This window comes from Chrysemys picta, chromosome 7 (genome assembly GCF_011386835.1).
Source record: "Chrysemys picta bellii isolate R12L10 chromosome 7, ASM1138683v2, whole genome shotgun sequence".
In the NCBI taxonomy this organism is placed as follows: Eukaryota; Metazoa; Chordata; order Testudines; family Emydidae; genus Chrysemys; species Chrysemys picta.
In genome coordinates this window covers 62,586,338-62,609,605 of record NC_088797.1, presented here as the reverse complement: position 1 = coordinate 62,609,605, position 23,268 = coordinate 62,586,338, and the positions used below count along the sequence as shown (strand labels likewise).

The 23,268-nt window shown below is 50.3% G+C and overlaps 1 long non-coding RNA gene across 1 annotated transcript in view; it reads left to right on the top strand.

The window, feature by feature from the left end:
* Window positions 1-207: 207 nt before the first annotated feature.
* LOC135972698 (uncharacterized) overlaps window positions 208-23,268 on the top strand; it is a 38,665-nt gene continuing 15,604 nt past the window's right edge. Inside the window, exon 1 of the long non-coding RNA XR_010589178.1 lies at window positions 208-1,132. This is a non-coding gene — a long non-coding RNA (uncharacterized LOC135972698). The remainder of the gene's footprint in view (window positions 1,133-23,268) is intronic.

The window sequence follows — 23,268 nt, the reverse complement described above, 5'->3', positions numbered from 1 at the left end:
TTGTGCGAGCTACTAAGGATATGGGCTAACATTTCCAACTGCACTTTGTGATGGGGTGAACCCCCATCATCGGCTATACAAGGAAAAGGAAGCCAGTTAGAGCCAGGCGTTGCACCTGTGGGCTGATTAGCTAATTGCCCCCTGGCCTGAGGGGCAGAGCTAGCTAAGGACCCATTAGGTACCTGGACCTTATAAGGAGCTAACGGGGCTCAGCTGAGAGAGAAGACCCAGGAGAGCGGAGATTGGTGAGTTCCCTCTCTCTGGGAAGGGCCTGGAGAAGGCAGGACTCTCCTGCAGATAGAAAACCCACAGGGAGCAGGATAGGCTCCTGTGTGGGAAAGCCTGAGCTAGGGTGATCCCTAGGGGAAACTACCAGAGTCAGGGGGGCAGTGTGGGAAAACCTGCCTAGACAGTAAGCATTAGAGGAGAAATTCCACCAGAAAGCAATTGAGGCAGATATGCCTGCCATGCTGTGGCCTGCTGCAGGCAGGCACTCCGGGGAGGGGTTGCCCTATAGCAATATTGTGGAGAATGCAGGCACCTTGAGTGTTTGTGTGAGGTTTGTGAGGAGAGTGCTTGGTTTGGGGGTTAGAGTAATCCAAGAGGGATCTCACAGGTCGAATAAAACCTGTCTGTGAGAGAGGCAGGGCTTTTTGAAAAGGGGAGAGGTGTGTCATTGGGGCTGGCCTCTATAAATGAAGTAGGGTCAGCTACCAGTACTACAGCAGGTGCTCATATTTGACCAAGGAAGAGGGTGGGGCAGCAGCTGGGGTCTATAAAGGACCAGCAAGCTTCTGAGCTGGAAGAGACCCAGTGAGAGGGAGGCCCAGCAAGTCACAGCAGACTGATTCAATCAGGAAGGGCAGATTAGAGTTGCCAGAGACCAGGGAACTGGTGGTGTCTCCCTCAGGGAAGCTGTAGTTGGTTCCTGGGAGAAGGTTGAAGGCAGAAGAGTAGCAAAAGGGGTGTGCTGCCAGCAATGCCAAGCCAGGGCCAGAGGACTGAAGGCAGGGGAGCAGCAGAGGAGCTCACCCCCTGACAGCACCAGAGCTGGAGAGCTGGACCCAGAGGAACCCGGAGAGGCCAGGGGAGTGAGGGATGCTTCCCTAGAAAGGATGCTCTTAGCAGAGAGGTGTGTGTGTGTGTGTGGGATTCCTGCTGGGAAGAGTGGGGTGCCCTCCAGATGAGGCATGTCACTGGGGGACACTGAGGGATGCTGGGGCTGTTGCTGGGGGATACCAGGGCTGTATGTTGCATTTAGTGTTTGGACTAAGCTGGGGGAATTTTGCACTGTAATTGTGGGACTTATTAATGTGCCTGGGACTTTTGTAATAAACGAGCTCCGCAATGGCTATATTTATACTTGGGGAAACTGTGGTCTATTTCTGGGTGTCTCTAAAGGAGGGAAACCAAGGGAGGCATGCCTGTCATGCCATGGCTTGCTACAGGAGGGCACTCCTGGTAGGGGCAGTCCTATCACACGCCTAAAAGCCTTTTATGTGCCTACGTCCCATTTTCAGAAGTGACATAAGCACTTAGGTGCCTAAGTCTCCTGGACAATCAGGTGTGACAGGGATGGAATAGTCAGTGAAAATTTCTTAGCGTGCAATGTAGCCACTCATACTATTGCTGACTGTGCTTCCCAGCTTTTCAGTGAGTTTGCAGTGAAGCCTGGCCCTGACCCAGCATGCTGCGCTGTAATATGTAGTGGGTGCCCAGGCAATGACTGGCAAACACAGGGGTGGACTGTTTATGTTCCCACTAGTGCTCCTGTTGCTGGGCGGAGCCATTGCCACGTTCCTCAGGGAGCATTAGCCACTCAGAAAATGCCGACCCAGCTGAAGAGAGCTTGGCCGACGCAGTGAAGATAGGTAATCTGATAAATTCTTGGGTATTGATGTCTTGGGTATTTATTGCCATATGTGATGAGATGAGCAGCAAGTGTGAACAGCTTTCCCCTCACACTCCAATGGATTGGGTGCTCACTCATCACTTCAAGCAGCCTGGAGAGCTTCAGCTAGTGCTGACTGAGCACTAACTGGAGGTGTAGGTTGCATAGAGCCAGTAGATTGAGTGCTGCCCAAGGGCTGTCAGTCATGGCGTCTCCTGTGTGACCTTTGTGGATCTGCAGATGTGCAGAAGGGACTCCTGACCTGAAGAGTGTGGGTCTCAAAATCCTGTTATGGTTATGGATCATGTGTAGGATACTAGTCTTGCTCTGCATAGCAACAGTTGCTAGTTGACCCAGCAACAGTTCCTGATTTGTTAATCTGTTTACCTATCAGTAACTCCCTTGTGCTCTGTACTGATTGGTCAATTGTTAATTTGTATATTGTTACCAGTTCTTTGGCATTATCTGGCTAGGTATTATTTAGCTAGGTTGCCCCACTGTGACTCTACCTGCCCAACAGAATTCCAGTGTTCATTATTTCATTTCTATAATAAAAGCTATTGTTTAAATACTTACCAAAGACTCCGGAACTGGATATCTCAAACCAGGCGGGTAGCAGGAGGAACCCGCAAGGGAGCACTGTTACCTGGGAAGGGAAAGGCGTAGGAGTACCCAACAGAAGATGTCTTGAATTTTGAAGACCATGCATGGCTGTTCAGGTTAGCTACTTAGCGACCTGTTCGCTATCCAAGGGGTCTCTGTTGTTGTGTTTAACATGGGAGACAAGAAGATGGCAGGATTAAGAAGACATTGGCTTTGTTACCAAAAATGAAGTGAAATCACGATAGAGATCAAGGATCTATAAGCGATCACCTCAAAAAGCCATTTTGTGTGTATTTCCCTTGCAAGTTGCTAATGATCAGTGGATGAGGAGCCCTTTTGCAGATGCTGAAAGTGGAATCCCTGCAGACCTAACTAGTAGTTCTCTAGTTCTCCAGAAGGGACTTACAGAAACAAGCATGTGAGATTTCTCTGGACGTACCTTTCAGCAAGAATGACATTTTGCAGTCTAGCTTACTTTGCCAACAGAATTTCCAGAATTGTCACTCAGAGATGGGAAATACTTAATACCTTGTTTCGAAAAGGGATTCTCTACATTGGCTGCTCTCAAAATGAAATCCAGATGCAAGACATTTGGAGCTGTAAATCTGGCACCAATTACTCCTTACATTTCCACACTGTTCTGTGAAAAACAGCCTCATCTATCCCACGTAAGTCTTCTGCAAATGACTGCACCACATCTGTTGGTTTTTGTCAGCATCACCAGATAGTGTCATCTCGGAAAAGTAATTAATGAGAAGCTGCAGCCAGCCTTGGCCTCTCTCCGCCATTTCTGTGTAAGCTCTTGAAGAACAGACAGTCTGTTGAAAACCATGGCAGCTCAAGTGCTAGTGTGAATTGAAAACGAAGCCAAGAAGGAAAGAGTGGGGATGTTGGAGGTGCCCTTCCAAACTGGCTTGAGCAGGTAAGAAATGATGCAACATTAGCAGTACTCGGAAGGTCTCTGGAATTATGCTGCGGTACACTTGGAGACTGTAACTTGTACTGGCAATTACCTTTAGCACCAAATGATCACAGCAGCAGCCACTGTATGTTGAAACGTAACTGCATCATTCACACCCATTTAGATTTAACTGGGCATGGGACGATGACAAATTAAATAAATATTCAGTGCTCCAATTTTTTTCTTTTCCGAAGAAGTCAGTGGCATCCAGGAGGCTGGAAAGCACTGACTTAGATCCTTACATTGTCATAAATGTACACAGAAAAATGATACACATTGATTTGGTTGGATTGCTATGTCATTGGCTGTATGCCCAGCTGCTGTTATCTACCCTGATTTAGACAGCTCAAGAATTATTTTCAGTTATTAGCTGGGCTAAATACACATTTGCTTCACTTCCTCTTAAAGAGGGACTCGTCCACTGGGGGAAACATGAAACAGACAATAATGATGGTGAGAAATAAATATAACACAAAGGCCCAAGGTGTTCCTCTTAACACAGCTTCTCACCCAGGCTGATCCTGCCATAGCGACGCTGACTCAAAGCCTTCTGGTTACAACACTGCAGACTAATCTAAACTTAGGTATGTTCTGAGCCTTGGCCTAAAATGTGTAAGTGGCCCCTACATGGATTTTTATAATGGACCAGGCCAAAGCACAGGGTCTGAACACCCCGGAATGTTGTGGCATTCACACCCTGGATTTAAATGTTGTCTTGAATCTCATGTGGCTGGAGGTATGTCACATGGACATCATGTGTAGACCTGGTTCCAAATGCAGACCGTTAAATGAATCAGAAGCAAGGTTTCCATTTGTCTGTTCATGTATTAATTGCTGTTAATATTCACCCCTGTGAAGTTTTGCTTATAAAATAACTCTTCACTTAAAGTCGTCCTGGTTAACACTGTTTTGTTGTTACGTTGCTGATCAATTAGAGCATGTTCGTTTAAAGATGTGCAATGCTCCCTTATAACATTGTTTGTTTTGGCAGCCACCTGCTTTGTCCACTGCTTGCAGAAAGAGCAGCCCGTTGTCCCTAGTGGGGGGGAGGGGGGAGGCTTGGAACCAGGGTGGACTGGCAGCCCCCCATCAGCTCCCCGCTTCCCTAAGTTCCCTGGGCGGCAGTTGCCCAGCAGGCTATCAATTGCCGGAAGTTCAGCTGTCCCTCCCCCCCCATTGCCATGTGCTGCTCCTGTCCTCTGTCTTGGAGCTGCTCCCGGGAGCCTCCTGCTTGCTGTGTGGGGAGGGGGGTGGAGGGGAGGAGGAAGAGTGGGGCGAATATCCCCCCTGTTGTGTCCTCCCACCTCCTCCTGCCCCCCACTTACCCCATCTCCATAGAGCAGGGGGAGGACACAACAGGGCTCAGCATGGAGGGAGCTTGCTGGCAGCAGCTGCTGTCCCAACTTGCTGATCTACTTAAAAAGGCAATGTACTTAGAGTGGTGTCAGCCTCCTTAAAGGGGCAATGCGTATCTCTCTCTCTCTCTCACACACAGACAGGGTGTGTGTCACTGTCTCTGTCTGCCATGCTGTTTCCCCCCCCCCCCCCATTTGTGCTGCGTTGTAGAGTGTGAGGCTACATTAACAACGTGTTAACCCTTGAGGGCTCAGCCGAGTGCTAGTTCATCATTTAGCAGTAAGGCATTCCCTGGGAAATATCCCACCTTCTGACTTCACCACCTCAACCAAGCTTCACAATCATCATTGCTGTGTATAGTATTAAATTGTTTGTTTAAAACTTATACTTGTGTATGTATGTAATATATATAATTTTCCCCTGGAACTTAATCCCCCTTATTTACACTAATTCTTATGCGGAAATTGGATTCACTTAACATCGTTTCGCTTAAAGTCGGATTTTTCAGGAAAATAACTACAACGTTAAGCGAGGAGTTACTGTACCAGTATTTGCGGAGAGTGATTTTTTTTTTTAAGGGAACATTTAATCAAGAAATGAGATTTGCTTGTTTCACTCAAAAGTGGAGGTAGTTTACAAAGGTTAGATCCTCCAATCAGAGAACAGAAATAATAACATGTGACACACGGCCAGTCAGAAAGCTCAGGTAGCTGACTGAACGCTCTTAGGATCAGTCTAGGAACCATCCATAGCTCTGATACATTTGAGAACATTATTTGTTGCTCACTTTTAATAAATGAGCAACCAGTAAAAATCTTGATCTGTTTGGAGAAAATTAGCAATCAGAAAATAGTCGGCAGATAAATCAATTGAAAAATTGTTCACTGGCTCTAGTTATGTAACCAATACCTTGCTGAGACTTCACTCCAGGAGAATATGGGTGGATGTGTATAGGAGAAGCCTGGATTCAATCCACATCTCTTAGATGATTTTCTTTGACAGCTTGACTAATTATAAAACCTCATGAACAAAGACACACATACTTCGGCTGATTTGGCTTTAGTCTCCCCAGCGCATAAGTCGTTCTTTAAAGGTTACTCTCCAATATGTAACCTCCCCTGTGCTGTTTTACTGAGCTATGATTTTATAATAAGGGTTTGATGTTTACAAGCTCAGCTAGTCATAGACTTCAGACGTGTTTATTTTTCTCAATTGCTCTTGCCATTTCTTGAGTGTTCTACCCTGAGTGCTCCCAGATTCTGTGCCTGGCCTCTGGCAGCCTTGTTCTTTCCAAGGAAAAGCAAAGCAGACACAGGATAGAGGTAATGTGAGTTAGTGCCTCCTCTCTACGACAGAATAATAATATTCCTACTGTAGAAGGGAGGCCAGGAACTGAAGTAGTCCAAGGTCCTTTTTGGGTGATTTGGGATTAGAACCCATGGTGCTAAAACAGCGCAGCTGAGTCTCTGCCACTTAGCCCCACTGCCCCCACACAAAGGACTTGCCCAATCTATGTACTTGGGTATGCTGTCTGTAAAATGGGGTTACTCCTGCATATATAACCCATTGTTTCAGTCTAGTATGCTGCCCCAATTATTGGCTGGTGCAGAGCATAACAGCCTACCACTGCTGCCAGCTATTGTGATTAGGGCCAAATTTTCAAGCAGTTCACTAGCAGTGGTAGATACTAGGCCCACATCACTACTTATTCAACCCTGGAGGTAGAGGCCTATACTGGGATGTTGGAAGTCTTGAGTTCCAACCCTGCTGATGAGTGTGTGGGGAGGTGTCCTCCAGTTATAATTTTCTTTATAAAAAAAATCCCTAGGAAATCACAGTACAAATATATGAAAACAATGAAGTTTGTAAAGTCAAGCACTCAACAGTTAGGAAATGCCAGAGAGCATCCTTATTTCAACCCCTTGTGCAAATGCATTTTGATGCAGTCTTTTATTACATGATCACATCCTATTTTTCCCCATGTTAAAGCTGTCAGTGCAGTTGATGGACCACTTAGGATGGGCGCTGTGTTTGGCTGGGAAATTAGCCTGGATGTTATTACAGGTGGCTGTGGTAGCACAAGCTACAGTTAAGGTTGCCTGACATTTCCCAGGATAAGACCATATTTTCACTTCCTTATAGCTCTGCCAAACTTTAACTATTTGTGCTGAAATGTTTTATGCCACGTGTCTGCCCCAGGCTGATTATTTTTCTCAATTTCAGCAATAAAGGAATGAGATTAGGGACAATGTGTTTTCTGCCCATGTCGGAGGGTAGTTGGACACCAGCACCTTTAGCCATTTTGAAACAGTATTTTTAGTGGGGGAATTTTTATTCTGTCTTTGAATCTCAGCCCATTACCTCTCAGTCTCAAGGCTGGGTTTTCCTGTCCATGCTGCCACCTTGTCCCTGCCTCTGTCCTTGTACCTCTCTGTAGTTTTCCCTAGACAATCACCTTCCACGGTCAGGGCTGTCAAACAACATCCGGGCAAAAGCAGGACTGTTTTGATGTTCTTGTTAGTGTGTGAATGGAAGGAGGTAGCAGAGCGTGGGGCTGGGGGAGGGGGCAGGCTCAGGGGCTCTGTTTCTGTCATGCTCCAGTCATGTGCATGGTGCTGAGGCCATTGCAAAGTGGCTGGGAGCCAGTCAGCCACACTGGGATTGTTTAGCTTTAATACCCAGTAGAGTGGGTTGGAAATTTTCTAAGGCAACCTAGTGAGCACCTGTGACATTGACAAGCATGCCAATTTCACATTTTGAATGTATTTTAGTGGTTCTGAGACAAAATGATTGCTGGTTTGCCAAGGAATTTGGGTAAACTTGCTTTTGAATTGGAACAAAAGCAAATTTAAAGATGTTGAAACATCAGGTGAACCAAAATTACCGAGCTTTGGCCAGCTCTAATAACCAGTGAGAGCTGGATAAAGAATTTTAGAGTTTTTTGAGTAATAGACAGCCTCAGCTTTTGAGGTCAAATACTGGTTCCCTCCCCCAGCCTAGGTAAATAGGCTGTGCACAAGAGTCCCATGAGTGGCAGGTGGAGAGACATCTTCCCTCTCCCCTGCAGACCATGGAGTGGCAGCAGAGCTGCTCTGAAGCCTCCAGTGTCTAGTCACCAAGGCTGCTGAGGCCCCCTCCAAGGGTAGGTTTGATCAGCAGAGCCATGTAGCTGCAGATTGCTTGCCTGCTGATGTCAGGGTAGAGGTAGAGTGGGGGGTCTGTGCAGTACACATGCATATGTGGATCCTACCCCTGGGCTGCTGGGATTCTGCACCCCTTGTGCAGCAGAACAATGCTGGTTACAGAGAGAGAGATTTTTTTCAAAGGCACAAATGGGAGTTAGGCGACCAGTTCCCATTGGCTATGAATAGGGAGTAGGCACTTAACGGGCCTCAGTGTAAATCACCCACTCTGCTCAGGGCCTTCATACATGCCCCTTAGAAAACAGTGTCCAGGTAGAAGGAGCTTCCTAAGCCCTTGTCATTCATGTTAGAGCGCTAGACTTTACGGCGGTATCTGAGTTCCTCCGGGACTCTTAACGGAGGGTGCAACGGAGAGAATGCTCACTCTCGGCCCAGAAACCGAATAGAATTTCAGCCGAGTAACACAAAGAACAGATTACCCACAGAAAAATAAAGGACGAGCCACAAGGGAGTTGTAATGTTTTTGAATAATCAATTACTTGGCGTTGGAGCACAGCCATGCAACCCCACCTGCTTGCATTCGTGATCAAGGAACACAGCTGGGCTCCAAGGAAAGGTCAAGCTTGTTCCTCCTGGGATTCTGCTCTAGGGCCGGCTGTGATACAACCTGGGGCTCCTGAGTTGTTAAGAGCAGAGGCAACCGCCAGCTCTGGCTGTAAAAGTCACTATCTGTTAAGGGGAGGGAGTTCATCACATCCTAGCCCACAACAAGGAGCTGAGTGAGACTGTGACTCAAATAAGGAGGAAATTAAAGGAGGGGAGGGAGGATTTTCTGGGTTTGAGGTTTTATGAAACTTGCAACCTGTTTTATGGGTTTGCAAAACTAGTGTGTTTGTTCAACATTTCCCCTGTAATTTAACCCTTTTCTTTCCAGGGCAATTCCTTTAGCCCCTAAAATAAAGTGAAATGATGAGTTCTAGCTTAAACTGCCATATGCTAGGGTGGGATCCCAGCAGACTGTAAGCTGGGCCACATGGGTGATCAGTAGGAGTTGGGTGGACTGTACTGGATTTATTCTTCATTCAGATTTTTCTGTCCCTCTCTGCTCCTCTCTGTCACAGTCTATCTGGATTTGTTTTCTACTCTGATAGATGGTTCCCTGGATTTCCTCCCCCCTCCCCCCAATCTATACTGTGTGTTTTTCACAGTCTCTCCTAAGCAGGCTGTGACCCAGTAACATTCAAGATTGAGTGAAGCCCACAACATCCAAGTGGGACTGAAACAGACCACAGAGAGAGTTTGTCTGTAGCTAGTAAAGCTGGAATCGCAGCACCTGCTTCTAGAGCTGAATTGTACCCTGTTTATCAGAATGTGTGGGGAGTGACTCACATACAATTTGGAGTCTGAGTTTGCACAAGTAGTTATCAAAATCATACTGGAACTAACCAAATTTCTTGATTTATCTCACCTGGGCTGGGAATGTCCCTGTGGTCTGATCCTGCCCCTATCAAAACCAAATGGCAAAGCTACCATTGACTTGGATGAGCACTGGATTAGGCTGAAGAATAAACTTCTTGTGAGATTCCCCATCAGTTCTGGTTCCAGTCCCAGCTGGCCTCTGCAGGTGCAGACATGCATGAGAACAGGGCAGAGAGAGATGAACCTTTTGGAACCAGAGGTGGATGAAACTGTCTGTTTGAAATTTGGAAAAACTGAGTTAACATGGAAAAAATGTTTTGCCAGATATGCTCCCAGTTCTGTTCAGAACAAACTGATAAAGGTTTAGTGGATTATTTGTGTTAGGTGAGCTCTCTTCCTTATCCTCATCTAGCACTTTCCTTGGATGGTGTGAGATACAAAGGCTGGCAAGCAGGGCTGGATTAATCTTTTGTAGGCCCTGGTACCTGGACCATGGCCCTGCTCCACCCAGGCTCCATCCCGAGGCCCTGCCCCCACTTGGCCTCTTCCTCCTGAGGGCCCGTCTGCCACTTGAATGGGGGAAGGGAGGAGAAAGGAGCAAGCAAGGGGTCAGGGGCTGAAGAGGAGCGATTGGTGAGCGGGGCCTTGGGGGGGAGTGCTGGTGGAGTGGGAGGCAGGGCCATGGTCCAAGAGCCGGGGCCTCTTCTGAGTGTGGGCCCAGCGCCATTGGCACCATTGTAAACCCAATATTGCTGGCAAATTGCAGTGAGAGGCACTGGTTTAGTCTCCCGTGTAAGTGGGTCATTACAGGATGGATCTCTGGCTCTTTGACGTATTGTGTATTTTCTCTCTCTCTTGGGCTCTTTTCATAGATTCCAAGGCCAGAGGGGACCATAATCATCTGGTCTTCCCCAGCATTCCAAGACTTATTGCAAATCAACATTAATGGTCCAGTGAGCTCCTCAGACAGCTCTTTTAAAACTCTTGGATGCAACCTCTCCTGACCTGCTGATTTAAAAATGTCTAATTTTAATATCTTCTGTTTAACATCCTCCTGAGATACTAGTGGAAGCTGCTGGTTACCATCCATCCTTCAGTGCTGGCCTCCATTTCTCATCACTCTCAAAACTCCCATATTCCTGGCGAATTCTGTTTTGGGACCATGACTGGCAGCTGAAGCTGTTGCATGGTAAATGCTTTTCGTGGGCTAGACCTAATGACTAAGGCCTAGATTCCCAAACGTAAGAGGTAGGGGTGGTTGTTGTTGTTATTATTATTAACACTATTCCAGTCTATCCAATGCAGCCATGCACAATGGTCTGGGGAAGGTGAGTGAAAACCAACACCAGCAAGGTGCCAATTGGCTGTTTTGAATCCACGCTGGGGATGGATTGCACATCAGCTGCTTATTTAGCTAATCTGGTAAAGGAGAAACATCTCAGTCACTGAATCCAGCCTGGGGCGGGGAATATTTAGCCTCTGATACAGGCCTGTGGGGAGAAAGTGTGTTTCCACGCAGGGCCACCTGGTTCCCCTCCCATGCCTGCCCTTCCCACTGGAATTCCTCACGCTTTGCTATCAGCATATTGAAGTTGTTTTATTGGGGCTCTTTCTGGCTGCTCACCAAACCTCTCAGAGACAGGAACTGCTGCTCATGTTAAATTAGAGAGCATTTGATTAAATACAGAGTTGATAAAAACAATCTGCTGGGAATCAAATCCAGAGTTCCTAGAGGACAGGGCCTCCTGGCAGGAGTGGATTTTCTCAGGTGTAAAAGGATCCATTCTTTCCCCTGAGTGCTGTCTACTGGTTAAATGTGGGCTTTTGAAGGAACCTAAGGGAGTTAGATGCCTGACTTCCATTGGCACCTAACTCCCTTAGGTGCCTTTGAAAATCCCAGCCTAAAGCAAGACTCTGGGACTCCTGGGTTCTACTCCTAGTTCTGCCACTGACTGCTCATGTATCCTTGGGCCAGTCAGTGGATCTGTCCGTGCCTCAGTTTCCTACTCTGCCCAGTGCTAATCACCCACAGGATCAGGCTTAGTTAATGTTTGCCGGACAGTTTAAGCAGCTTGGGGGACAGGCACTGTAGAGGATAGGGCATTATTACTACCCTGAGGGGCGGGACCAGCAGTGGACTGTTAGCAGGTTCAGACACTCAAACGCCTCTCACAGCAGCAGTGCAGCCTAAGAAGCCGTCTCTGGATGGGCTCTTTCAGGACAGAGTCTGGGGAGGCTGGGCCAACTTCTCCCTGGGGGCGTTAAGGAAACAACGATGTGTTGACTCCATGTAGTTCTGTGACGTTCCACATGCTCTCCCGCCTCCTTCTGGCGCACATTGCCCTTGCTCGCATCACACAGCAAAATATCAGCTTCGGAACCAGTAGCACTGTCAGCAATCTGCCCCACGATTGCTCAGGCTGGGCCAGTGCTGTGTGCGATGGTACATGTGGCTGTCGCGGCCAGAGACCCACAGGTCAGTCTGCATCCCGTCACAGGAAAAAATCCCCTTTGTGTTCATCCCAGCGCTGTGTGGATTGGCCCCTTTGGAACAACAGCTTGGGCAGGGCTGGCTTTCGAAGCAGTCCCTAATGTTATTTTAATGCAAGGGGGTTGTTTGTGGGAATCTTAATCTGTGCCTTCTGCTTTCCATCGGTGCCAAAATGTGCGGAACTGGCCGGGAAATAGCCGGCTTGGCAGGTCGGTGGAGCCTTGGCTGTGAATTGAAACTGCAGAGTTTGGGCCACGCCTGGGCCCATGGCATTTAGAGAGCGCTGTGGTTTGAGTCTGCACCGCAGGGCGGAGAGCATTAATAAGGGGTGGGGTGCTTGTGATTGAAATCACTGGTCTGTTGTAGGGGCTCCAAAATGTTACACTTCTCCCTGCAGTCGCCCCTTGTGCCAGGCCAGGCTTTTCCTGCATGGCTAATGGCTCACAGGCCGGGGCAGTGACTGCATTCCTCTCTATCCACACCACAAAGCATCCCTCACTGTTTACAGGGCTGGCCAGCCACAGGGAGAGATTGAGGGTGCATAATGGCGTAGGGGGGAGGTAGTTTTTTAGGGGAAAAGGAAAAAGTATTAGCCAAGGGGAATGTTTCCCTACAATTTCAAAAAGGAAAAAATTAGAAACTACATAAACATTTTCTTTCCCCCTAAATATTTTATTTTCACTTCTCCAGGAGGACGGGAAATGAAAAATGTTGCCAAAACAATTTTTTATTCTGCCAAAATTTTGTTTTCGATGGAACCCCATTTTCTGATTTAAAAAAATCATTTCACTGAGAAACATGTGACCCAGTCTGAGAGAGAGTAAGCAGTGCTAGATGCAGGAAGGGGGGCAGCAAGTTTTCGAGGTGGGTTAAGGAAAGTCTATGGAGGGAGTAAGAAGATCCCTGAAGGTGGTTGCAGAATTTGACTCTGGACTCGCATCCAAACGTCCCCACAGTTCAGGAGTGTTCCTATCCAGGGCTGTCACTAAGCAATGGTCAGGCTGTGGATGGGTATTGCGTGTGTGTGTGGGTGGGTACGTGTCTAGCCCCTTTGCATGAGTCCTACTAATGTCAGCCACAATTGCAGTCCAGCTCTAGGAGCCGCTCCTTATCACCTTTGGAGAAATGCATGGGCTAAGGGAGTCAACATCTCAAGCTGGTATGAACTGACCTCTCATGGGTACACGTCAGTGGTTCAGGCATTACAGTGTTAGCTTATGGTCTAGGCTTACTCCTAGTTAGCTGCTTTGATAAGACTTCTTGTTTAGCTAAGCTATTATCTTACAGGCCTTGTGGCTTGTAGTCTCATTGCATTACTGCCTTCATGTATACATATGCCTGCCTCACCTAGCAAATACCTACACCTACAGGTCCACCATCCCTGAACTGCCAGGGAGCTCTGCCTTAAAACACAAGTAGTTGCCCTAAGTGATTCTCTCTGGCTAATGCTTGATGTTCCCAGAGCACGTCCCTTCGGGATGCACGGGCTCCAGCAGGTGCTGAGAGCTCCCCAATAGAAAGCTGTGTACACTCCTCGCTGGCTGTTGGTGCTCTGTGGCTGCGCTAGCTAAGGAGTCCCAGGAGGATGTGTTGCAGGGAGCGCAGACAGTTTTATGACCACTGGCTTTTGGTCTTCCCGTGCTCTTTGTGAGCAGCCTAACACCACAGAATAACTAATGGGGGATAACATCTATCCCCATGACAAACCCTCATCCCCGTGCTGAACTCCCCGGGCCCTGTGTCCGGTGTGCTCTGGGAGAGAAGCGTCAGGTGCCCACTTCTATTCTAACCTCTGTCTCAGTTCCTGATGTGTTTTCAATGGACTGAGAATGACGTCATTCCCTTCTCGGGTCTTGGTGCAACCCCAAATCAGGGTGGCTTAGTGAAATCATCCTGGGCTGTCTCTTCCATCGCCCATTTCATGCTCCAAGTAGATGTCTGCCCTCACACCCCTACCCAGTGCAAGGAAATCGATGGATGTTCTTGGAGGATGAATTTGTCTCCTTCACCACAGTCTCTCTCTCTCTCCGCCAGCATTTGGAACAGGAGAGGCACCAGGTCCAGTCTCTGCCCAGCCCTCATTCTGCACTGGCCCTGAAAGTCCATTGCCGGTGGAGTTGGAACAAAGCATTGCAACACTGAGGATGAGAAGGAAACAAGTGCAAGGATCAAACAAGCCTCCTTTGTCAACACAGCACCTAGGCAAGAGCACCGGTAGATCTCCAGGAGCGTAGGCCTAGGGTTTCCCTAGCACACATTCATAAGGGCTTTTAGGCACATCTCTGCCCCAGACACGTGGGGGTCAGCAAGTGCAGTGGAGGATAGTTCTCTGCTGCTCCCTGCTACAGGGTGTGTGGAAAGTGTGCCTGACCCCCCAGAAATGCATTCAGGATCTGGAGGGGGCAGTGATCCAGCCTGGTACCTCTCACACAAAGAGGATGGGGGGAGGAAGGGACCTGGCAAAGCTGCTGAGTCTGCTAAAGATGCCAGAGCAAGGCGATTGGGGGGGGGGAGGGATGGATAAAAAGGTCCCAGCAGGAAGCCATGAGAAGGGTGTCAGAGAAGAGGATGTTGGGGGAGTGTGTAAACCATACAGGGGTTAATGTGGGCCTGAGAAGCCAGCTAAGTTACCTGGCTGCTCCGGGAGGGAGAATCAGAATTAATTGATCCTGACATCCAGCTGGGCAGAGGCAGGCTCCTTAGTATGAGGAGAGGAAGACTTTGAAGGTAGTGGCTGGGACCAGAGTGGTGATGCTCTAGGATCCTAGTCCAGGAAGAAGGGTCAGTCTAGAGAGGGTGTGGGGAAAAAGGCCTGAAAAATGGTGTCTATGAAGGAGCTCAGGGAAACAGCAGCAAGGAGTGGGACCATGCAGCCCTTGGCTGCTGAAGGTCCTTGGCTTGGAACCCAGGGTAGCAGGAGGGCCTGGGTTCCTCTGCTAGCCTGTGGCAAGGTGGCCTGAGCCTGGAGAAGTACATTGGGAAGCCCTGAGGCAAGGGGGTGAGGACCAAGGGCCTGGTGTTGGGACTGAAAACCCTCCTGTGAGGATGTTGGAATGTTATATGTTGGGTTTGCTGTTACCCCAAGAGCTGGGGACAAAACTGTGAGCCAGCCAGAGGGCTGAGTCAAGGGAAGACAGACTACCACAGAGAAACATTGGTTGTCAGCAGGGAGTGCCAGGCTGAAAGACTGCTGCTATGGTGAGTGCACCTCTTCACAGGGCTCTCTTGGGGGGGGGGGGGGGGTTCCCAGTGCTGGATAAGTCTCTATAAGAACCCAAACTCTAGGGCAAACATGAACTCCACACTTGCTGGGGTGTCCCCCATCAGGACATCTACATGGATCTTGGGGAGGTGGTACCTGTGTGGTGGACTCTGGGGGGTGGCCATGATGTCTGGTCTGAAGGTTATCAATGAGGAGGGGTGTTTGGCATTTTCTATGAGGGAGAGGCTGGTCAAAATAGGGTCTCATTTGGTGGTTTCTTTGGTGGATGCCTGGTCACTGCCTGTTTGGGTGTGGGGGTTGCTACAAGTTGAAGGGGAGGGGCTGGTTACTATGGGTTCTGGCCTGGGGGTTGTTGCAGGTGCTGGTTGTCATGCTATTAGGTCTGGTCTGGAGTGGTTGGTCACCACAGGATGGGATCTGGGCTGATGGGTGCAGGGTGGGCCCTGGGCTCTGCACCATGGGGTCTAGTCTCAGGGTTGCTGTGGGGGGAGCAGGTGTTGGTTGTTGCAAAGCAGGGTCTGATTTAGTGTTTGTTGCAGGGCGGGTGGTGGTGGCTGTGCTGTGGGGCCTTGGTTTGGGGGTTGCTGTGTGTGTGTGTGGGGGGGTGACTGAAGGATAATGGCAGGTGGGAGCAGGTGCTGGTTGTTGCACTGTGGGGTTAGGTGGTTGCTGCAGGTGGGGAGAGAGACCACTGGTGGCTGTGCCATGGGGTCTGCTTTAGGGGTTGCTGCTGCAAGGGAACTTGGTTGCCATCTTCTGGGGTCTTGTATGGTCTTGAGTTTGTTGTGTGGGGATGGGTGGGGAGTTTCCTCTGGCTGTTGCTCTTGGGGACACATCTAGGTATTGCTGCTGGCAGGTGGGCCAGTTGGCTGTGCTGTGGAGTCTCTTGTGGAGCTTGCTGCTGCAAGGGGACCTGGTTACTGTCTCGTGGGGTCTGGTCTGGGGGTTGCTGCTACAAGGGCACCTCATTGCTGTCCTGTGGATCTAGTCTTGGGTTTGGTGTTTGTGGGGTGGGGGGGGGGGTTCCTCTGGTTGCTGCCTATGGGATTCGGTGTGTTTGGGGGTAGGGGGTTCTCTGGTTGTGGCCCTCTAGGGTCAGGTCTGGTTTGAGGGTTGCTGCTTCTCTGGTTACCACCCTGTAGGGTCTGGGTGTTGCAGGTGGGTGGGTTTATTTGCTGTGCTGTGGGATCTGGTGTAGGAGTTGCTGCTGGGGGGCGTGGGTTCTGTGGTTGCTGCCCTATGTGGTACGGTCTGGGGGCTGTTGAGAGGTGGGGGTGATCTCTACTAGGCAGGTCTTGCCCACATGCTCAGGGTCTGATTGCCATATTTGGGGTTGGGAAGGAATTTCCCCCAAAATCAGATTGGCCAAGACCCTGGGTTTTTTTCACCTTCCTCTGCAACATGAGGCACAGGTCGCTTGTAGGTTAAACTAGTGTAAATGGTGGAATCTCTGTTACTCTGAAGACTCTGGTTACTGGTGGGCAGGCCGGCCTGTGTACTATGCCCTGGGGTCTGGTGTGGGGTTTGCTGGGTGGGACCTGGGTTGATGTGCTTTGGGGTCTTTTCTGATTTGAGGGTGAGGGGGAACAGGAAGGTGTTTTTTTTTTTTTTTTCCTGGTCACCACCCCCTGATTTTGTGTGGTCTGGGGTTGCTGCTGGGGGGTGGGGTGGAATGTAAAGTAATGCACATTGGAAAAAATAACCCCAACTATACAAACAATATCATGGGGGGCTAATTTAGCTACAACAAATCAAGAAAAAGATCTTGGAGTCATCGTGGATAGTTCTCTGAAGATGTCCACGCAGTGTGCAGAGGCGGTCAAAAAAGCAAACAGGATGTTAGGAATCATTAAAAGGGGATTGAGAATAAGACTGAGAATATATTATTGCCCTTATATAAATCAATGGTACGCCCACATCTTGAATACTGTGTACAGATGTGGTCTCCTCATCTCAAAATAGATATACTGGCACTAGAAAAGGTTCGCAGAAGGGCAACTAAAATGATTAGGGGTTTGGAAGGGGTCCCATATGAGGAGAGATTAAAGAGGCTAGGACTCTTCAGCTTAGAAAAGAGGAGACTAAGGGCGGATGATGTGGAGAAAGTGGATAAGGAAAAGTTATTTACTTATTCCCATAATACAAGAACTAGGGGTCACTAAATGAAATTAATAGACAGCAGGTTTAAAACAAATAAAAGGAAGTTCTTCTTCACGCAGCACACAGTCAACTTGTGGAACTCCTTACCTGAGGAGGTTGTGAAGGCTAGGACTATAACAGTTTAAAAGAGAACTGGATAAATTCATGGTGGTTAGGTCCATTAATGGCTATTAGCCAGGATGGGTAAGGAATGGTGTCCCTAGCCTCTGTCTGTCAGAGGATGGAGATGGATGGCAGGAGAGAGATCACTTGATCATTACCTGTTCTGTTCACTCCCTTTGGGGCACTTGGTATTGGCCACTGTCGGTAGACAGGATACTGGGCTAGATGGACCTTTGGTCTGACCCGGTACGGCCGTTCTTATGTTATGGAAGGGCGGGAGGGATAGCTCACTGGGTTGAGCATTGCCCTGCTAAACCCAGGATTGTGAGCTCAATCCTTGAGGGGCCACTTAGGGATCTGGAGCAAAATCAGTATTTGGTCCTGCTAGTGAAGGCTGGGGGCTGGACTCAATGACCTTTTAAGGTCCCTTCCAGTTCTAGGAGATAGGATATCTCCATTAATTTAAAAAAAACCTGGTTGTTGCCCTGGGGGGAAATTGTCATTTTGCAGTGCCATGGGGTCTGGTGTTAGTTTTTGTGATGGGTGTGTGTGTTCTGGTTGTCATCTGGGGGTTGCTATTGTGGTGATGGGTTGCTGTACCATGGGGTCTGGTCTGGGCTTGGGGGGCAGGTCTCTTTGGTTGCTGTACTGTGGGGGTCTGGTGATTGCTGCTGGGTGGGGGGGGGTCTCTTTGGTTGCTGCCCTGTGGAGTCTGAGGCCTGTTGCTGCGTGGGGGGAGGGAATCTGTAGCTGCTTCACTGTGTGGGCTTGGGGGGGGCGGGTGTCTCTGGTTGCTGTTGGCGTCAGGGGGTTGCTGCTGTGGGCAGGGAGAGGGTACTCTTTTTGCTTACCTGTAGGATCCAGGGGTAGTTGTTGGGGAGGGGGGTTCTCTGGTTGCTGCCCTGTGGGGTCTGGGGCTTGTTGTGCGGCGGGGGTGTTCTGAAGTTGCTCCATCATGTAGTCTGGTGCTTGCTGCTGGGGGGGGGGGAATGTTCTCTCTGGTTGCTGTCCTGGGGGGTCTGGGGGTTGATACTGGTGGGTGGCATGGGCTACTCTGGCTGCTCGTCTGGGGGATGCTATTGGCAGGGGGATGGTTCTGCTGCCCTATGCCATCTGGAGTGGGGTTGGTTGTGGCTGGGGGATATGGGCAATGGGCATTTTTTTCTTCTGGGTGCTGCCCTGTGTGGGGGTTTCTGCTGCAAGGGGACCTGGTTGCCAACTTCTGGGGTCCTGCATGATTGTGTGTGGGGGGGGGTTCCCTCTGTCTGCTGCCCATGGGGATGCATCTGGGTGTTGCAGGTGGGCAGTTTTCTTTGCTGTGGGGTCTCTTGTGGGGCCTAGTGCTGCAAGGCAACCCTGTTACCATATCATAGGGTCTAGTCTAGGGGTTGCTTCTGGAGGGGGTGGGGGGGTGGGATTCTTTAATTGTTCCACCATTTGGGCTGGGGGGGGCTCTTGTTTCTGCCCTGTGGGGTCTGGTGGGGTCTAGGGGTTGTTGCTGAGGTGTGTCTCTGGTTGCTGTCCTGTAGGGCTTTGGGTTTGTTGCTGTAGGTGAGGATGGGGGGTACTGATGTTACTCCATCATATGGTCTGGGGTTTGCTGCTGGGGAAGGGGGGTTCTCTGGTTGTCACCCTCACATGTCTAGGGGTTGTTGCTGGGAGGGGTGGGGAGGTTTTCTGGTTGCTGCCCTGTGGGGTCTTGTTCAGGTGTTGCTGCCAGGTATACAGGCTTGTGTGCCGTGCCCTTGGGTCTGGTGTGAGGGTTGCTGTTGTGGGGCAGGGGAGCCATGGTTGCTGTACTGTGGGGTGTGACCTAGGACTGCTCAAGGCAAGGCCTATTTGCCATGGTGCCTGACTTGGGTGTTGCAAGTGAAGAGGTGAGCAGTCTAGTCTGAAGGCTCCTTTGGGGAGAGTGTGTGCTGGTTATTCCCCATGGATACTGCTCAGGTGGTGGCTTTGGTGCAGAGGTGGGTATTGTTTGCTGCTCCCAGGGGTTGCTGCTGGGGGTTCCCTGGTTTCCACCCTGTGGGGTTTTGTCTGTGCATTTCTGCAGGAGGGTGGGGCCCTGATTACTATGCTGTGTGGTCAGGCCTGGTCTGGAGCTTGCTGGGAGAGCAGGCGCTGTTTGTTGTGCCATGGGGTCGGATCTTGTACTTGCTAATGTAACCCTTCTGCCAGGTGGAGCCAGCAGAACAAGGGCTGGGTTCAGTATCTAGGGGATCCTTTTCAACAATACAACACAACCAGCTTGAGCCCCCACCCAGTGACCTCGGACAATTACACACCAGGCCCTGGGCACCTCTAAGAGGCAATACTTCTCCTCTCACAAGCAGAGTCTGAGTGTAGCAAAAAATTTTATTAAAAGGAGGGAAGTAACTCAGCATTAATTTGGGAAAACACCGCTACTAGAGTTCATAAACACAAACCGTGAGCAAAAGACCCACCCCCAAGTAAGTTGAGCAGTGTCCTTTTGCCTTCAGGGTCTTAAGTCCAGCAACTCAAAAGTACTTTTAACGTGCCTGTCCCTTCTCTGTACCCCACTCACAGTTGCTGTCCTTGGCAGTGATGAGCTGCCAAAATATTAACAGGTTCCCTCCTCCTCACCCCACGAGGGGGTCGTGCCCCCCTGCCAGACTCCTGCCCCATCCAACCCCCCATGTTCCTTGAGGACCCCCCGGGACCCTTGCCCCATCCAACCACCCCTTCTCTCTGTCTCCGACTGTCCTTGACTGCCCCCCACTGCCCCATCCAACCCCTGCTCCTTCCTGACTGCCCCCCGGCACCCTTGCCCCCATTCAATCCCCCTGTTCCCTGCCCTCTGACCGCCCCGACCCCTATCCACCCCCCCACAATCCCCCGAACTCCCCTGCCCTCTTCCAACACCCCCTCCCTGCTCCCTTACCGCGCTGCCTGGAGCCACTCGGCCAGGGTCGCGGGAACCGGGACCGGAGCCGCTCGGCCGGGACTGGGGCCAGCGCCCGGGGCCCGGACCAGGCTGCGGTGCTCGGCGGGGGCCAGGCCAGGGCCAGGGGGCTGGGCTGGAAGGAGCCGCTCAGCTGGAGCCGTGCCGGGCCGTGCTGCCCCAGCTTACCTGCCTGCTGCTTGTTTCAGGCTTCCCGCAAACATCTGATTCGCGGGAAGCGGGGGGGGGGAGGAGAAGGGGGGGCGGAGTGTTCAGGGGAGGAGGGGGAAGTGAGCTGAGGCTGCGGCCGGGGTGGACAGCTGCCGGAGCTACCCTACGGGGGTAACCGTGTCCATTAGTAGTGTGGATCACTCTACCCACCGTATCACAATCAGCATACATATCTGTGGCAGTCCTTCAGATGAGACCTATCATTCGGCCATTTTTTCTCTGCACTTAGGGCAGGCTGCTGAGCTTTCTGGTTCTCCCCTCATTTGGAGACAGGTTGATGTTTGTTTCTATAATAATGTAAGCAGAGTCAGGATGAGCTCTACCCTGACATCTGGTGGTGAATTATGGCGAGTGTGGAAAAGAACTCCAGGGGCTGATCTTGTTTGCATAGGCACACCCACTTGCCTGGCATGAAACAGCAACTCAAAGTGGTTACTTTGGCTGGTGTGGGATCCCCAGTTTTCTCTGTTATTGGGGTAGGAAGAATAAAGTTTTGTTACCCTGATTCTGTGAATCAAGGCCAGTGGAACTGTTGTATGACAGAAGGACTGAGTGAGTCCTTCACCATTACCTAAGTAGCACTTGCTTGACAAGGGGCATGGGTTACAAAACCCAGTGAATTGAGAGAGGATGGGGACAGGTATTTGTACCTGGTGATATGGGCCCCCTCTGAGGGTTTGAAACACCAATTTTGATTCCATTAGGAGTCTAGTTACAGGCTGCTGAGCTGAATTCACTTTGCGCCAATAGTGCACTAGCACTGGGGCTCCCCTACTATGAGCTGACATTCCTAAGAGCTGAAATCACAAAAGAGCTAAAGTTATTAAGAGCTGAGATCACTGAGGCTGTGTTAACTAGTGGGGGAGCCTGAAGCTATATTGCTAAGCAGCTGGAGGAGCAATTTGTGGGGACAACTGGAGGAGCAGCGAGCGGTGCGGAGCCTTGCAGGGCCGGTTGGATCGGCCCAAGGAACGGCAAGCGTAGCTGTTTGCGGGGACGGCTGGAGCGGCTCACAGGTTGGTGAGCGGAGCGCAGCAGAGCAGCTTGTAGAGCAGGGGGACGGCAGGAAGTGGACTGGCTCGTGGTGAAGGCTGTGGCGGAACCCCACAGAGAGATGGCCAGCCGGCCTCGGATCACGTAAGGTGCCCCATAACACCCTGCATGCCCCACCCTTTGTACTCTGGGGCTGCACTGACCAGGGACAGAGACTTTGGGGTCTGTTGGACTTTGGGTGGTTGCTGGACCCAAGAGACTTTGGGGGTGTTGGACTTTGGGGACTCTGGGTGATTTTTGGGTTGCTGGATTCAAGAACCAAAGGGAAAGGACACAGCCCAATTTGCTGGGGTGGGTTTTTGCTCATGGTTTGTGTTATGAATCCTGTTTGTGGTGTTTTTCCAATTTAATGCTGATGTCGTTTACCTCATGTTAGTAAACATTTTCTGTTACACTCAGACTCCGTGCTTGCGAGAGGGGAAGTATTGCCTCTTAGAGGCACCCAGGGGGTGGTATGTAATTGTCCCAGGTCACTGGGTGGGGGCTCGAGCCGGTTTTGCATTGCGTTATTGAAATGGAACCCCTAGATACAGAACCCGGCCCTTGTTGCTGCCAACTTAGATGGGCAGAAGGGTTACAATAATCTCTGTGGGCCAGATTCTCCAAAATGCAGAGACCCTAGCGGCTCCCACTGGTCCCATGCTGAGACACACTTTGCTGGTCACAGGCACCCTTAGTTTGCAGCATTACTGCTTTCTAGGGCTCAGCTTCCAAGTGCAGAGCCTTGTTTCAGATGACTTTCTTGATCTTTTGCTTGATTTTTTTTCTGTCTGAATCTGTTTACATAATTTATAAATATGGGCTGGAAATCAAGTCCACTTGTGTGATGTCTCTTTGCAACACTTCTCGGTTACGGTTCTTCTGTGAATTTATTTGTGGTTTGTTCTTCCCAAATGTTCAGTGGATGTAACTTACTGATGGTGACACACAATATACACACAAAGATAGATCTGAGAGAATAGCAGAATCTAGCAAACAGTCTGGGGCAGCCTGGAATGCCTCCAGAGCTCTGCAGGAAAGATGGATATCTAGTTATGACTAATAGGCTTGGACATGACTTGGGAGAAATCCAAAGATCTGAAGATGTCTGAATTGTGGTTAGTTCATCCTTCCAAAGCAGGATTGAACCCAAAAGGATAGCACTTCACTGGAAAACTTTAGCACAAAGGCCCAGATGCTCTACTCAGGGCCGGCTTTAACTTTTTTTGCTGCCCTAGGCAAGAAGTGCGCCGCCCCGCCGTAACGCCGCCCTCACAGTGCCGTGCCGCCGACCCCCCCCCCCACCCCTCCCCCAGTGCTGCGCCAGGCCGCCAAACACGCCCCCAGCACTGCGCCGCCAAAACCCCCGTGCGCCCGCCCCCAGCGCCGCGCTGCGCCGGGCCGCCCAAACCCCCGCCCCCCAGAGCGCTGCGCCGGGCCGCCCAAACCCCCGCCCCCCCCAAAGCACTGGCCAAACCCCCGCCAGCACCATGCCGCCAAAGCCCCCGCCCCCCCCCCCCTGCTGCCCGGCTGAAACAAAAACAAACAAACAAAAAAAAACCCTCGAGCACCCCCCGCCACCCCAACATTGGCCACCCCTTCTGAAGTGCCACCCCAAGCACGTGCTTGGTCGGCTGGTGCCTAGAGCTGGCCCTGGCTCTACTAGGAAATCAGTTGCGGAAATTTAAATATGACTCAATTTCCATTGTAAAGCCTTGCTCTTAAACTTTGTTTTACCATAAATATGAAAGGAG